Source organism: Lactuca serriola, chromosome 6 (genome assembly GCF_051521515.1).
Source record: "Lactuca serriola cultivar US96UC23 chromosome 6, Lser_US96UC23_V15, whole genome shotgun sequence".
Lineage (NCBI taxonomy): Eukaryota > Viridiplantae > Streptophyta > Magnoliopsida > Asterales > Asteraceae > Lactuca > Lactuca serriola.
This window is the reverse complement of record NC_136413.1, coordinates 159,302,380-159,317,559: the sequence shown is the minus strand read 5'-3', so window position 1 is coordinate 159,317,559 and position 15,180 is coordinate 159,302,380. Positions and strand designations below refer to the sequence as shown.

At 35.7% G+C, this 15,180-nt stretch overlaps 1 long non-coding RNA gene across 1 annotated transcript; it reads left to right on the top strand.

Annotated features, from left to right (window-relative positions):
• The first annotated feature begins 6,270 nt into the window (after positions 1-6,270).
• On the top strand, positions 6,271-9,885 carry LOC145058895 (uncharacterized). The gene is made up of 2 exons (XR_013686571.1): positions 6,271-6,580; positions 9,619-9,885. It is a non-coding gene; the product is annotated as an uncharacterized LOC145058895 (long non-coding RNA).
• Positions 9,886-15,180: the final 5,295 nt, after the last annotated feature.

The window sequence follows — 15,180 nt, the reverse complement described above, 5'->3', positions numbered from 1 at the left end:
GTTTTGTTAGTTTAAAAATGGATATTATTAAATATTATATGGTTTTGAGCATTGAATTCTAACGAGATAGTTTTATGAGATTTGAAGTAAGACTATGTTTAGAATCATTCAGGAAGTATTGGGAGTCTTATGAGATTCCAACTAAAAGTCAATTATAAAAATTAGACAAAACTTCAAAAATGGTCCATGTGGTTTTCGAAAATATCAAGTTTAGTCCCTAAGTTCAAAAAACCTCACAGATGGTCCCTGTGGTTTCAAAACTTTTAACAAATGGTCCTTTTCGCTAACGCCGTTAGCTTTTGGCCGTTATGTGAAGGGCATTTCTGTCTTTTCACTACCATAGGGGCCATTTATGAAGTTTCGTCTTATTTTTAATAAAAAAAATGAAAAATGATAATTGTTTAATATTAACTCTCTCTCTCTCTCTCTCTCTCCCTCCCTCCCTCCCTCCTCCCTTCCTCCCTTCCTCCCTCCCTCACTCTCTCTCTCTCTCTCTCTCTCTCTGAGATCATCACTAGGGTTAAGATCACAACAATGGCCGATAAAATAAATTCCATGTTTCAATTAGGTCAGAATCTCATGTCAGAACGACAATGTTACTGGAATCAACATTTCAGGGTTTAGGCGAACACGAGCTGGAAGAAAAAACCCTCAATTTGCAGTAGATTCACTTGCAAATTTAACCAATTTGGTGCCCTTCAACACTTCTCGATTCACTCTACCTGGTTCAGTCCCTAATGGATCAAGTCTTCAGCTTCAAACGAAGTAGAATGACTTAATCACCGAAAAAACACAGCAACAACCGAGTTGCTGCTTCGCTCGACTTCACCTTCTTCTTTCTTCTATTTCAATGATAAGCCGACCCAACCACCCCCTAATCACCACCATTCCCGGTTGAAGAAACCCACCATCACAACAGGTCCTAGTAAGTTTTGTTCAACAAAGAAGAAAGGTAGCCGAGAACCTCTGACTTCCCTCCTGTTTCCTTCTGTTTTTGAATCCCAAGCAAATCCCTCTCTATATCCTTCTTTCTCCATCGAGCGTCAGGTAGAGATTTTCCTGCGAAATCACAAGGTAAAAACCCCTCTTGTTTTTTTTTTCTTGTTGAACCTCCATGAGCATCATCATCATCATCATCATCGAACCCACCACCAAACACCATCCTCCCCTTCTCTTCCCCTTCAAAACCTCCGTGTACAACGATTTAGACACAAAAGCAATCTCTGATAACAAATTTAGATCCAGATGCAAGTATGGATTGGGGGTATTTTAAACCCATATGAGATATTGATCCCAGGTTCGCTTTTTCCAATTAGATTCGAGCAAATTGCTTTAAATGTGGAGGAAGGTCATACGACGGTCCATGGCTAGAAATTACATATAGTTAGGTGATCGAGTGGCAGTGGTTTTCCATGGGAATACCAATCAAGGTATAAGCCATCTAAGCACCTCCAAATCTTGGGTTTTTGGTTTCCAAGTTTTGATTTTGGTTACCAGATGAAGTTGATGCTTTTCGTTATCTGGCATAAACGAGAGAGAGAGAGAGAGAGAGAGAGAGAGAGAGAGAGAATTATATATTAAAATAATTATTTTTTAGTTTTCTTTTTATTTAAAATAATAGAAAACCTTCATAAATGATCCCTGGATATTGAAATGACGAAAATGCCCCTTACTTAACGGTAGAAAGCTGACAAAAGGACTAAACATTAAAAGTTTTGAAACCACATGGACCATCTGTGAGGTTTTTTGAACTTAGGGACTAAACTTGATATTTTCGAAAATCACAAGGACCATTTTTGAAGTTTTGTCAATATGTAACTAATATGACGTATTTCAATAATCATTCTAATATTTTTTTAGTAAACTACTGTTTTGGTCTTTCAGGTTTGCACAAATCATCAATCTTGGTCATATATACGAATTTGATCATAGATAGTGCCTATTTTACTATTTGCCAACAATATTGGTCCTCGGACTTAATAATACTAACCCAAAGGCTGTTAAATTTTTAAAAATGACCAAAGATAAAATAATAAAAAAACATATTATATGTGACATCGTTCATACGTAGAAAACGTATATATAAATAAAGAGAAACGTAATATATATATATATATATATATATATATATATATATATATATATATATATATATATATATATATATATATATATAAATGAAAGAATTACTGAACAGTTCTTCTATGTCATTCACTGAATAATACAACGAGTACATAAAATATATATATACAAGGACTAACAACTATCATCGTAAGACTCGGTATACACACTACCGCTACGTTACAGTTACATGACTAAATCTACACACATGTTGATTTATAATTCACATGTGTTTGTTACCGTTACTACCCCCCCCCCCCCCCCCCGGCAAGCTGATTAGTGGGTTGAACTCGAAGCTTGTGACATAATGAGAGAAATTTGTCCTTGTGTAGTGGTTTCGTGAATATATCAACGGTTTGATCAGTAGACGAAATATGTGTAACTTGCAGCTGATTTGCCTCTACTTGTTCTTTGACAAAATGAAAGTCGAGTGCAATATGCTTTGACCTCGTTCTGATGACTGGATTTTTAGTCATAAAAACTTAACCAACATTATCACATAACATGAGTGGAGCTGTAGTCATTTTAACCCGTATTTCAGACATTAAGTGTTTAAGCCAAAGTAGTTCAGCTGCAGTATATGCAATCGCCCTATATTTAGCTTCAGTGCTCCATCTAGCAACAACTTTTTGCTTTCGTAAGGTCCAACTTATGAGATTGTTGTCATGGTATATGGCAAATCCATATTGAGAACGACTGTCATCCGAGTCGGACACCCAACTGGCATCAGAGAAGGCGATAAGAGATGAGTTGTCTGTTGGCTGGAAATGTATACCATGTGAGATTGTGACCTTAAGATATATGAGGATGCGTTTGACTGCCTTACCAAATGAGTTTTGGGAGCATGCATTTAAAACAACCACATTTTTGCATAATCGCACCATAACACCAGCCCTTGATTTCTCATCGCCATATCAAAAACTATATTCAAAAAATCTGGACTATAGTCCTCTCAAGACCTTTGGTTGTCTTTGTTACCTGTTCTTGCGACCATACAACCGTCACAAAGTCGACTTTTGGTCTCTCCCTTGTGTGTTCATCGGTTATAGTCCTACTCACAAAGGATACATGTGATATCACTCACCATCTACAAAAATTTACATTGATAGACATGTAATTTTCAATGAAGATTACATTCCGTATTCAACTTCACAACAAATATCAACGGGTGATACTTCCTCTGTATCCACACAATCCACAAATGTTGACCCAAACAACCCAATTCATTATTCCCATCGGCCCATCTTCCAATTCATCCACCCGATCCAATACTCCTTCATCTATACCTATACCTGACCCTAATCTCCTTACACCTCAATCGCAACCCACATCTCTGAGGTATCGTCAATCCACAACTAGTTCTCGATCTCGAAGATCCTCCAACATTCAATCTCACTATCGTCCGACAAATAACAAAAGTCATCCTATGGTCACTCGAGCTCAAACCAACTCTCTAAAACCCAAAATCTTCTCCACGGTGACTACTTCCCTGTTCCAGAACCGAGAACCTACAATCAAGCAATTAAATATCCTTCCTGGCAACAGGCTATGCAAACGGAATTTGATACCTTGTTGAGAAATAAAACTTGGTTATTAGTACCTTGTCCTACTAACGTTAATGTAGTTGGGTGTAAGTGGCTATATAGGTTAAAAATAAATGCAGATGGTTCAATCGATCGTTACAAGGCGCGTTTGGTGGCACCGGGTTTCAGTCAAGAAGAAGGACTTGACTACTTTGATACGTTCAGCCCCGTCATCAAACCAACAACAATCCGACTCGTATTGTCTATTGCCATCTCGAAAAATTGGTGTCTCAGACAATTAGATATCAACAACGCGTTCCTCAACGGAGATCTAAAAGAACAAGTGTACATGCGGCAGCCTCAAGGTTTTGAAGATGTCAACAACCCGAATTATGTTTGCCTTCTTAATAAAGCCATATATGGATTGAAGCAGACACCAAGGGCTTGGTTCACCAAATTGAATCATTATCATTCACTGAATAATACAATGAGTACATGAAAATATATATACAAGGACTGACAATTAACACCGTAAGACTCGGTATACACACTACCACTACGTTACAGTTACATGACTAAATCTACACACATGTTGATTTATAATTCACATATAAATTTATAAAATGAAAATGAAAAAAAAGATATTTGATAAAGTTCAAAGTCGAGGATAAAAATGACACTTTAATAAGTATAAGGAGAAAAAATGACGTTTTATATAGTAGAGGTTCCAAAAATAAAAGAGTTAGAAATGATATCTTACAAAAGTGGAAGGGTTGAAACTATCCATGCATTTTCCCACCGACACTTATAGTATAAATATGTAACCAATGTGTCGTATTTCAATAATCAATCAATTTTTTATTTTTTTTTGAGTATATTACAGTTTTGGTCTCTCTGGATTGCATAAATCATCAATCTTGATCATATATACGATTTGATTATAGATAGTGCGTATTTTACTATTTGCTAACAATATTGGTCCTCGACTTAATAATACTAACCCAATGGCTGTTAATTTTTAAAAATGGCAATATTGCCCTAATACCACATAAACAAAAAAAATGTTACACGTGGACTACTTTTATAAAAACTTTCATTTTTACACAAGACGCTACATTTTCATTGTTGGCCCAAGAACCTCCATAACACCACCTTCACAACCACCACACTACCAGCAACTAAACTAAATTTAAGAAAAAAAAGGACTAAAATGGCCTCAAATGAAAAATATGTCTTTTGACCAGAATTAGATTAAAACATAGAAAAAAAACCTTTTCTTTCGAATGTATCAAAGCTTTGTTGAATTATCATACCCCTCTGCATTATTGATGAAACTTGACATTCATATCATCAACATAACCTTAAGCAATATTTGTTAAATTGAGAACCATTTTTGATCCAAGATATCTATTATCCAAAAACTTCAAATGTGGAACTTCAACACTATCATAACACTGTATTACTAGATCCTACATCTTCTGCGTCTAAACTTTTGTCAATTTCAACAGTCTTTCCATCTTGAATTCCACTAACGTACGTGTGTCGTAAGAGCAAAGTTGTTACTTCTTCTCTGCACTTTTGGTTCAGGTTTTGTTTTCCCTGTTTATGTCATCTTGAGAGGCTTTTGGTTCTATTAAACTATCAAAAGCCACTATTGTAAATGTAGGCATTACACCATAAAGATATGTATTGTTTCAAATATTTGTTGGATTTAAAAGCAAACAACAACATCAAAAAAAAATTATAATAAGAAACAACTAAACAATTTTCAAATTAGTCACAATATTTGAACTCAACATTATCGTTTTCTAACAGTTTCAAATGACCAAAAATCAACTCAAGTTTAGCCTAAAAGTTGGATGCATATTTTTTTAATTGGATTTTTAAATAATACATCTTAGTTATTATCGTAGAACGAATGAGAAAGCAAACGTGCAACAAGATGCATATTATGAATTCAGATTGTATGATACCGAGTCGAACAATTGGTTTGTGTATAACAAACTAAAACCCTAGAGCCTTCAAAACGAAATAATTGAACCAAAATCATAAAACAAAAGTCAGAAACACCCGACATGGACATTTTCACAAACACCTAGAGTGAACATTAATTGATAAACATAAGAAAGACCGAAAATTTCAAAATAATCAACAAGACGCTTATCACAGGATTGGATAAGATAAATCCAACAAGAATGGAGATTTGAAAAAGAAAAACAAAGAAACATCTCGATTTTTTTCAATATTATTTGGTAACTCCAGAAGTGTTGAAGCATAAAACCAAAAGAAAAAACATTGATTAGCAAATTAGGTCAATACGACTTACAAAAATAATTTTTAAATGAACGAAGAGTACCTATCATATCTAACTTAGATCGTCACTCAAAATTCAAAAAAGATGAGAGATGATCAAGGGACTAGCCATGACAGAAAGCCAATACTAAGACCAAAAGTTAGATTTTAGCCAAACCACAAGGACCAAAACTGACTCTTTTTTGCTATGTACGCGCAAAAAGAAGGCACGACAAAAGCAGACCGACCTATAAAAGAAAATTCGGTAACTTAAGAATGATGACCATATCATTTCTATTTCAAAAATTGCAGCCTCCAGCGCAATAGAGTCATGCCTTCCACCATTGATAATCCAGTCGACAAGGAAGAAGTTGTTGTGGTGGAGATAGAGCTACCTTCAGAAGTTTGCCATGGAACATTCACTTTCGCCTTAGCATTTCTGTTGAAATGCATCGGCTACATCGTTAGTTTACTGGAACTTCTCGGTCACCTGTGGATGGAGTATTACCGGCGAATATTTGGGGAAATCATACTTCCACCCCCACTTAAGTTTATTATCATCGGTTTAGCTGCTTTCGCTGAAATGAAGTCGCAGGGGTCCGAATTTTCGTTCAAAACCCACCCTCGATCCATGAATGTCGCAGGTACCAGTCTACTCTTTTACGGTTTGGCTTCGGTAGTTGAACATTTAATTTCTACTTCATTTCTTGGTCCGGCTTCAGTTTATGCCATGGTTGCTCACTCGGGAAGGATTGGTTCTTTGTGCGTTTTGGTGGCAACTGTCGCATCATTGTTTTATCTTTGATATTCCAAAATAATAAGCTAGGATTATGTTTGTTGTTCCATGTAAGATAGATGTAGGATGCTGTTTACCCATGTAAGATTCCATCTCATCTCATATAGGTTTTAGTTGTTTGGAGGTTATTTGGACTAATCTACTCTTTTGGGCAATAAGACATTATATATGAGGTTTCCTTTGATGTTCAGTTTTGGATTTTGTTAGATTAATCATGGTGTAATAACCGGTTTCCATGGTAAATATTACAAAATTACTCACTTGTGAACAGCTTATTGGGAAAAGGGTTTAGGATGTAGGTGCTATGAGAGTGGTTTGGTTCACAAAAGAAAAAAAATGAATAAAGATATGTATATACCATAGCCTTAACTTGCATCGAGGTTTCTGATGCTATGGCTTGTGATTTTTAATTAGTTTATCATACAAATGACCCTACTTTAATTTGCTATTTAAAAGTTTCACCTTTTGCCAAGTAAGACTTATTTTTGTAGAAACATGTTAGCTTGTTATCCTTAATTTGTGTATTTTGCTCCCTAAGTGTCACACCATAATCATTTCTACAATCATGAAAGTAGTGAATTTGATGCCATGCTGTGTTTTGTCTCGATTAATATCACTTGGGTTCTTGAGATTTTGATCTAAATTGGATCTCTCTCATGGAAAGTAAATCATCAACACCAACTTGAACATTGTTTGAAATTTGTTAAAATACATGTATACGCTTATTTGACTCTAGGGGTCTCTTCTTTATGCTCCTTTGCAACTAGATTTGGTTGGAATAATTGTTTTAGTGTAATTCCTTCTTTGGAGATTTGGTTGGAATAATTGCTTCAAGCAATAGTTTTCTTGCAAATTAATTACTATGCTTACTAATTAGTTGTGTTACTTATCTTTTAATTATTCTTTTACATGTTGATCATAAGACTTGATTGCAGTGTGCCTTGGCTACACATAAATTTAATTTAACTTCATGTTGCTGAAATGGATTTAAACTAACAGGTTTTAATTTCCACATAATACAAAATTGACAAATTATATGTTAAGCTACATTAATGACAAATTATGTGTTAAAAAACATATATATAAAATACCATATAATACAAAATAGAACCGTTTAATTGGATTTTTTTTGGTTCCTGCGTTTATTTGGAAAAAAAATGGCTCAATTGTTTTTCTTAATAATTTCTATGAACAAAAATGTTAATGCACCATTTTAATACAAAAATAAGCAAACATTTTTTTTTCAAAAAAAAAAATTGAACAGTTTTTTTTTTTTTTTTTTTTTTTAAATAACCGTTTTTATCACGAGTGAATCTTCTCTCTCTGTCTTCAATACCAATATAGAGGATCATTACACCACTTAAGGGTAAGAAGGTCCACACACATATTTTTTAAATGGGAATGATAAAATAAGTAAGTGGTGCTTAAAACCCCCCAATGGGTAGGGTAGCCTTATCATCAGTTCATCACCCTTTTTGAGTCAGCAAAAAGAACTTATTCATTCGGCCAAAAGAAGGTACGACAAAAGCAGATTGACCTATAAAAGAAAAATCGGTAAGAAGGATGACCATAGCAGTTCTATTTCAAAAATTTCAGCCTCCACCCCAACAGAATCATGCCTTCCGCCATTGATAATCCAGTCGACAAGGAAGAAATAGTTGTCGTGAAGATCCAGCCACCAGCTGAAGTCCACCGTGGAACATTCATTTTCACCATAGCAGTTGCTCTGAAATGCATCCTCTACATCGTTACTCTACTGGAACGTTTCGGTCGCCTCTGGATGTACTATTACCCGCGATTATTTGGGGAAATCATGCTCCCATCCCCACTTAAGTTTATTATCATCGGTTTAGCTACTTTCGCTGAAATGAAGTCTCAGGGGTCCGAATTTCCTTTCAAAACCCACCCTCGATCCATGAATGTCGCCGTTACCAGTCTACTCTTTTATGGTTTGGCCTCAGCAGTCCAACATTTCATTTCTGCATGCACACGTCTTGGTCCGGCTTCAGTTTCTGCCATTGTTGCTCATTCGGGAAGGATTGGTTCTTTGTGCATTTTGGTGGCAACTGTCGCATCATTGTTCTATCTTTGATAACCTAGGATTATGTTTGTTGTTCCATGTAAGATAGATCTAGACTGCTGTTTACCCATGTACGATTCAATCTAATCCCATATAGGTTTTAGCTGTTTGGAGGTTATTTATTTGGACTAATCTACTCTTTTGGGTAATAAGACATTATATATGTGAAGTTTCCTTTAGTCACCTGTCTTGTGGGTTATGTGGTTATGACCCACCAATTGCCTTCTATCATTGGTTTTAGTTGTGTTGAAGCTATACTTAAGTCTTTGATATTAATTACACAAAGCATATACCATGTTTGATTTTGGGCATTTCTTTACGATTGACTTATGACTCTTGGACATTTAAGAACTTGAGTGGTGGAGTTTGTAACATCGCCCTTCACTTTTTTTTTTTTTTTTTGTACTTGTGAACATATGAAATGTATAAGACCTTGGTAGGATGCTACCAGTTATGTGCCACCACTGATTCAGTTGTTTTGGAGTTTATAAGGGATTTTGTCATGGTGTTTTTGTACTTTTGTAATGCTCTGTTTTGTCTCGATTAATATCACTTGGGTTCTTGAGATTTTGATATGAATTGGATCTGTATCATGGAAAGTGAATCATTAACACCAACTTGAACATTGTTTGAAATTTGTTAGGTACATGTATACGCTTGTTTTTTTTTTTTTTAGGTGTCTCTTCTTTTTATGCTCTTTTTGTCACAGATGTTACTAAACCCAATCATTACATTCGTTCTTTTTGTCATTTTGTTTATATCTTATATAACCTATCTTTTTATTTATTTATTTCCTTCTGTTGTAGGTTAGAAGCGTTGGACAGCATGGATATGGAAATGGACCCCACCACCTCTACCAATGCCATGACCACATGGTTTTTTGCCCATTCTACTACTGAGTGTGATGACAATCTACTGAGATTTATATGAAAATTAGGTCAAATGAAACGTTCTCTGCAGTCTTTGATAATCTACTGATCGATGGTTTGCAATGTGGAGTGTGCGTTTGGATTTTGTGAAAATTTGGTGCTCTAAACATTTGGATTATGCAAAGCAAATTGATTTTCCATTCACTTGCTGACCACAAATGAGCAAACCACAACAACAAATGCTTAACAAAATGAATGTCATAAGATGTTTTTGAGAAAATGCTAATAAAAATATAGATCCTCATTTGTCAATACTGGAGTTTTGTGATGCATTTGAACTTATGGAATTCATTTGATCATTTTTATATACTTAATTTATCAAAAGAGTGATTTGTAACAAACGGACGTGGTTTAGTTTTCATAAAAAGACTATTATAGTTGAAAAAACCATTAGAATATATAATTATTGTAATTTTTTAAAGCTAAATTCAAACACAATTGCTACAAATGCTCAAACTGATATTTTTATAATTCTACAAATATAACAGTGTTTTGTTAATATCAGACTCAAGTATTATCAAAATCTCAAACAATACATGTATCTTGATAATCTGTTAAGTTGTGTTCATATTTTACTCTAGCTCATTGTGCCACAATGCTTGCAAGATCAAGTAAATGTAATGCTCAAATAATTAATAAAATGCTAGAAAAGTTGTCCCAAAACTCAGAGATAGTCTTCACGTTCAGAGGAGATCAAAGAAAAGGATTCAGGATAAGTAAAGATGTCAAGAACATGCAAAAAGATGATAAAGGAGTGCAACCTTGTAAATCCGTCTAACTATTAAAAGTGTTGTAAAGACTAAATTCATGTTCCATTATCAATCCTTTTCTGATTTTGTTTTTGAGTCATTATTGTTGTACGTCTTTATGAAGATAAACACAAGTTAACCTCAAAAGTGTTTTTTAGTGCCAAAAGCCCAATGAGACCCTAGCCTCAAATCAAGACGGGTTTATGAAGTAAAAAAAATCATGTGAAAAATAATAAAAATATCATGTCCGCCGATAGATTTATATGTTGATGACATATTGCTTGCCACCGATAGATTTCTTTCAAAGCATTTTAAAATAAAAGATGTTGGCGGGGAACACTATTTAGTATTAGGATTCCATATTCAACTGGACAAATCTCGTAGAATTATAGGATTATCACAAAAAGAGCTACACCGATTACCCTTGGTGCTAAAAGAGAAAATTTTAGTCTCAATCGGTGCCCTAAATTTGATCTTTAAGTTTGAGATATATAAAAGATACACTATGTTTTCTTTTCTGGGAATATGATATATGCTCAAGTATCTACACATCCCTATATTGTAGGGATGTTGACATATATCTAAATACCCGTTGTAGGGATTATTGGAAAGTAGCCAAATGAATTTTGAGAAATCTATAAAAGAAAAAAGGCTATATGCTCAAATATAGAAAAATGGATGGTTTTGGAGATCATTTGTATTAAGAATATGATTTTATTAGATGCCAAAATTGTAACGACCCAAAATTTATATGTAAAAATTCATTTAAATTTCATCAATTCAAACACCACATGTCTCAAAATCACCCAAAATACAAACTATCACAAAATATCAGAGTAAGAGATATCATAAAGTGCGGAAATCGTGAGGGGGAAGATGTTGTGTCATCACGTCGGACCCTTTTCTTTAGTACCGTAAGTACCTGAAACCAAAACATAACTGTAAACACAAAACTTAGTGAGTTTCCCCAAAATACCACATACATCATACACATAATATAACAGTATGTGGTTGTGTCAGGTCCGTATCAACCCCAAGTAACAATAGTAGTTGTGTCAGGCCCGCATCAACACCGAGGTCCGTATCAACCTCGAGTCCATAATGACTCCGAGCCAGATTGGCTCTATGCATATGTCATATAATCACATCAGTAATACCCATACAATAGCACACATTCTACACACACAATACACTCGGCCGACCTTGGCGCCTTTGACCCACTAAGGTGGTAAGAAGACTCACCTCAACTGAAGATAACATAATTGCATACTCGAGCTGCTGCTAACGCGGCTCCTCACACTAAACATAACCTAATTAGAATCCTAATTAATAATCAGGGTTTTAATCGAAAAACAGTAGTCTAATCATCCTTTAACATATCAAGGGCAAAATACCATTTTTCCCTTCCATACATCACCCATCTAATCCAAGCCCAAACCTCTTAATGGCCCACGGCCCAAAAAAACTGCCCATCGGTTTTCTAGCAGTACGCCCATCATTCCCACCTTACGCCCAGTGTACGACATAACCTTGCGAACGGGGTTTATGGGGTCTCAGCCCATTACACTCAATGTACGCCCCGCGTACTGACCTGAAACCCAAACCCTATTTTGATGACTTAATGCCTTAAGATCTAACGTCCAAATTTCAGATCCAAGTCTAATAAGACGTCTAAAGCCATAACGTTGCAACCTTTATGCTTTTGCATGCCTATAATGAGCCCAACACCAAAACACCAAGTCTTGTAGCCATCTAAGACTCCATAGCTCTTGTATAGAAGAATAGCAAGGTCCAAGATTGCATTTTTATGACCTAACACACCCTAAAACGTCTGAAAGTACAACTTAAAATCTCGGGAGTAGTCCGTACTCACAAAGATCAAGGTCTTGGGACCAAAAGAACAAAAAAAACTAAGCTTAAACAAGATCTAGTAAGGAATGCTCCAAGGTATGCACTTTGTACCTCTATAAGATGCACCAAGATGAGGAGATTCTGGATCCAACAAGCTTGAGAGCAATACCAAACTCCTAGGATCTTCCTTCAACACCAAGAACACCAAAGTTACTCTAAAGCTTCAAAACTTCACACAAAAGGATTAGGATTTGAAATAGAGGCTAAAAGAGATGGAGGTTGAAGGGTAAGAAGGGTTAGAGGCCATAAGGGTCTTTAAATAGGGTCCAAACCTAAAAAATTAGGATTTGTCCCCTGCTTGTGTACGCCTAACGTACATACATGTACACCCAACATACCGCGATCACATGCAAAGTCCTACGCCCGACATACTTGACTCGAACGCGCAACATAGGGACCAACTCTGCAAAACCTTTTTAAGAAACATTGCAAAAATAGAAATTACCTAGAACAATGGCGTTACAAATCTCCCCCACTTGAATTAGACTTCGTCCTCAAAGCCCGTTACTGCAAACAAGTGTGGGTAGTGTGGGTAGTGCTCCATCATCTCATCTTCATGTTCCCATGTCCACTCTGAACCCTTCTGGTGATGCAACTGCACCTTCACCAGGTTTACCACCTTATTGCACTGAGTCTTGGTCTTCATGTCGAGATCTACGATCGGCCTCTCCACGTAATTCAGGCGTTCATCGACATGCATATCATCCAAAGAAATAAACCTCGAATCATTGGCAACACACTTCTGTAACTGAGAGACATGGAAAGTGTTGTGTATCTAACTAAGCTCATCGGGAAAATCCAATTGGTATGCAACTATGCCCACCTGAGCGGAAATCCTAAATGGACCAATAAATTGGGGGCCCAACTTTCCCCGTGTCCGAAACTGGGTGACACTTTTATGTTGGCTTTGTGCGAATCGTAACCTGTTGCACACCTGTTGAATAAACTTGATGGTCTTAAGCACCGTCTTAGTAATCCCCATGATCTAATGCCCAACTTCACCCCAACAAACCTGCACCTTCTCCCATACAACATCTCAAAATGTGGTATGTCAGACCCCCAAACAGGAACGGCGGAAACCTTCGAGGGCGGAGGACGCCATGTGTAGTATCACAACAATGCATAATAGTAATCAAAGTACAATAACAACCATTATATTTACAAAGTTATAAGTTTTACATCTGTAATCAAAAGATAAAGTATATGACACCAAAATACAAGTTTAAAAGACATGAGTTATATATATATATATATATATATATATATATATATATATATATATATATATATATATATATATATATATATATATATATACCTTTCTTCCGTTTATTCCTCATTTCTCAACCCTTTGCCGCAAACACTCCATTCTCTCTCGAGTATCATAGTTCAAGAACACCATCTTTCACTCTTAAACACCCCTTTCCTTTGATGCTTCATAGAAGCTTACTAGGATCTTCAAACACTCACCAAAACACCTAGATCTTCAAGTGTTCTTCACATTTGGGCCATGAACCCTTCAAGATTGGGCTGTGAACACCAAGTGGGTTGTGAACCACTCATCAAGTTGGGCCGTGAACCAACTTGGGTCGTAAACCATTCATCCATTTGGTTCGTGAACTCCATTGGTCCGTGAACCATCCTTCCTTTGGGTTGTAAATATCCAATCAACCTCCTATCTTGTTTCCAACACTTCTTTGGTGAGTTACCCTTGCATCATAGGTTGTTTCCCAATAACCTTTGTAGTTAGATTTGCTAATATCATGCATATATGTATCAATATATGTCATTTAGGACTCGTTTGTGTCTCAGTACTTCATTCATGGAACTTCTCATCCTTACACAAATCTTCAATTGAATCACCCACATAAGGTGAGTTCATACCCCTATAATCAATCTTTTAAATGTTTTAAATTCTTTGAAGTGGGGTTGGGGGGGGGGGGGGAATACAAGTTGAACACAATGAAGATTGTGTAAATGTTATCTGTGATAAACATCATTTTAAAGGATTTCTTATGTGTTTATAAGTGATCAAATCATTTCAAAAACTCTTTTAATGTTATGTTACTTTCTTGTTTATAAAACTCTGTTTTTAAAGAACAATCATAGCTCAGTAGATAATCGAGTCTTTTCTTCAAATCAGATATAGTTCAAGTAAACATATTAGTAAACTATAATAGGTATAGTTTAGGGGTTCATTGCATACTATAGCTAGTACAAGGAGGAACATACTATAACAAGAACAAGATAACAATAATGTGAAACCACTACTTCACGGCTTAGCAATATACTAGTTATGTTGCATTTTGTAAGCAGAGTCTCCTGGAGGGAGAGCGTGAGTTTGTGTATAGATCTATACGGGATTGACATCCCACACCTTGCTATTAGTTAAAGTAGGACTTGCAAGTCTACGGGTGACAAATGTCATACCATTTTGGACATCTTTGGAGTGTCGTGTTTCATACTAGTCAAATCAAGCATGGTTATAATCTCATCACATTTTAACCTTAAATAACAAATTGGTTATTAAGGTAGTTAGTGCTTTAGTAGTCACTTTTATACAACATTACTGAATACTTTCATTTTCCCTTTACATTCATAGAGTGATCTTCTCACATAAAAGGTAATGCAAACTATTTTCTAGTAAAGATAGTCTTAAACTTGGGAAAACTTATATCATTACAAAAGACAAACATAACAGTCGAGTCTTAGTACATTCCGTTAGAGGCGGGGCCTATAATGCTAACTTTAGGATTCCTCGGTAGGTACATCATGGATA